The following is a 3,102-nucleotide window of genomic DNA, read 5'->3' on the forward strand; positions in this document are numbered from 1 at the left end:
ATCCGACCTTGAAAAATTAGTCCATGCATTTATTACAAACCGACTGGACTACTGTAACTCGCTTTATGCTGGAGTCAGTCAGGTCTCTCGCTCACGTCTCCAGCTTGTCCAAAATGCTGCAGCTCGGCTACTAACAGGAACTCGCAGGTTTGAGCACATTACTCCAGTTCTGTCCTCTCTTCACTGGCTTCCTGTGCGTGTCAGAGTTGATTTTAAGATTCTTCTGCTGACATTTAAGTGTGTTAATGGCCTTGCACCCTCATGCCTCTCCGACCTTTTTCATCCTTATACTCCATCTCGGGCCTTGAGATCATCAGAGTGAAATCTTCTTATTGTCCTATAAATATATTTTATCTAATAGAATTAAAAGAATTTATATTTAAAATTTTACATAAATATTATCCAGTTAAAGACTACATTGGCCATTTCTACCCAAATGTCAGCAAAAGCTGCTCTTTTTGCCAGACTGAAGATGAAAGTATCGAACATCTATTTGTAGATTGTTTTCACAATACAATGTTCTGGTCAGAAATACAAAAACTGCTTACTGAAAAATTTTTTAAGTACATCGTGTTATCAAAAATGCAAATATGGCTCATCTTTAATAATTCATTCTTTTCTTCAGACAAACTATTCATAATAAATCTAATCATAATCATAGCCAAATATTACATACACAAAATGAAGTGGAATGAAAAAATACCCTCATTTAATAATTTTAAAGAAACTGACCTAAAAATATATATTGCCTCTATTGAAAAGCTTAATTTTAACAATAAAAAACTTCTAAGAACAAAAACTCTTATGCAGAAATTTAATTTTATCCTATAAGCAGATCCCTTTGTTGTTTATTATTCCTTTTCTCTTTGTATTGTATTTCTTTATTGTTTCAGATCCTCTGCTATTTAAACTTGAAGTTATTTTTGTATATGTGTTGATATAGTTGCATTTATATTTATTTAAGAACTGTAAAGGTCTAGTTTGATAGGGTCTGTGATAGTTATGTATCTTTTTTTTAATTGTGTTTTGATGCTTCTTTGGATTGGAAGATTTTTGTAATGTCTGGTTGAAATAAAGTTTATTAAAAAAATAAAATAAAATAAAATTACAGTCACAGCTACACTTTAAACATGCAAACTAAAAGTGCAAAATGTTTACATTCAAATTTAATTTAGTTTTGTTCAACTTAGAATATTTTGACTTCTGAATTCAAAAAGCATCAACATTCTAATTGAATGTAAACAAACACATTTCTGTGTTGTTTTTAAATGTCAAACAGGTCAGCTGATGTCAGCTGATGATGTCATGATGATGTGATGTGCTTGACATCATCGTGACATCATGGTGACATCATGGTGACATCATAATGACATTTTCTTTGATGTTGGCATCGTGATGCATCAAAGGACTTCTTTCAAACCACTGCTATCAAAGGTTATAAATATACCCTGTGAACGTGAATTTGCCACAGTAGCTGATTGCTGCAAACGTGTTTTGTGAGAATCATTCAACAATAAACTGCGTTTACTTTCCTTAATTTTCAAAAAAAATTCTTTTTTGAATTGAATTGGATTAGTTCGAGTTAAAAATGCCTAAACTTGTGCCTAATACAATGGAAAAAAAGAAGCCACTGGCCAGCACTTTGAATGCGAGTCGGCCCGTCCGCAACGATCGGAACAATGCAACGAAACAGTTGCTGAAAAATGTTTCAAAATCGTGCAAACATGATCCTGAACAAGAACTTGAAAACCAGCTCTTGAAACAAGATTTGGAAAATGCTATGCAAACGATTCAGGAGTTGAATAACTTAATGCAGAACACAATGTGCTTAAAAGACAAAACAAACGAACGATTGAAACGTGCAAACGGTACAAATAGTGATCTGAAAAAACAAATCGAAGAGCTGAACATTAAACTAACAGAGTGTCAGCAAACAAACAAAGAACTCCAGTCGTCAAATGCTGATCTGAAACGTTCTAAATCCAATTTAGAACAAACACTAGCTAGCCAGAGCAATAAATACAAAGAGTCACTCCGGCAGCAAAGTCAGATGGCAGAAACGAAACAACAGAACTGCGTAAACGAAGTTGTCAGTGACGCTGAGAAAAAGCAGTTGAAACTGAACAAAAGAATTGAGAGGCTGCAAAAACTGCTACATGAGGAAAAAACAGCGAGGGTAAAAGCAGAAGAGGATTTCGACAATTATATGAGGAGAAATCATCAAAATGCTTTATTTAACCGAGCCAACAATGCAGAACTGAGAAACAAGGATCTTTTAAAAGAAACTCAGAATCAAAAGAACAAAATTAAAGAATTGACTGAACAACTAAAGAATTTGAGGAAGGAACATAATGAACTAATCCGTGAATACAATTTAGTTTGTGTAAAACTAACCTGCTCAGAAGCTCAACGTAAAGATATACAGTTTAAACTAGACAAATCTGAGGAGTTTTACCAAGAAAAACTTGATAAAGCTACTCACATTTACAAGCAAACACTAAAATGTAAAGATGATAGGATACAGCAGAAAGTCCAGGCTTTTAGAAATGTGAAAGATACAAACATAAAATTACAGAAAAAATGCCAAGACCAGTTAGCAACAATTCAAGCTGGCCAACGGCCATATCAATTGCTCAAAAAGGAAAACACACGTAAAGATCATGACATCCTGAACCTAAAGAAAAGAGTGTGTCAAATATCGAAGCAAGTGCGCTTGCAGGATACTGTCGAGACTCTTGATTTAACTCCGCACTATGACGCCTTTCTCAAATGCCCTGAGCTGCTAAAAGAAAATTCTACATTGAAGAAAGATCTGAAAATCAAAGACTCTGAGATCAGGGTCCTAAAGAGGCATGTCAAACCCAAGGTTAATTGTTGGTCCAAGGATGAATGCTCGAAAGAAGCATGCTCGAAAGAAGCAGAGCTCAGCTGTCAGGGGAGACGAATCCCTGCCTCGTCAGACAGGCTTAGATCGTCTCGCTCTGACCAGGCATCCTGCACCAAAACCAGGATTGCCTGAAGACGATTACCTTTTACTGGGACTCCCCAGCTCATAGGTTCAAAGAGGCTCCCCTCTGGCATGGTACCTTTCTGTGTTTACAC

General features: G+C 35.6%; 1 protein-coding gene across 1 annotated transcript in view; it reads right to left on the reverse strand.

Annotated features, from left to right (window-relative positions):
* Positions 1-3,102, reverse strand: part of LOC119421573 (butyrophilin subfamily 3 member A3) — a 60,328-nt gene that overhangs the window by 7,017 nt on the left and 50,209 nt on the right. The gene's annotated exons all lie outside the window — the stretch shown is intronic.

Source organism: Nematolebias whitei, chromosome 15, assembly GCF_014905685.2.
Source record: "Nematolebias whitei isolate Nwh7 chromosome 15, NemWhi1, whole genome shotgun sequence".
In the NCBI taxonomy this organism is placed as follows: Eukaryota; Metazoa; Chordata; class Actinopteri; order Cyprinodontiformes; family Rivulidae; genus Nematolebias; species Nematolebias whitei.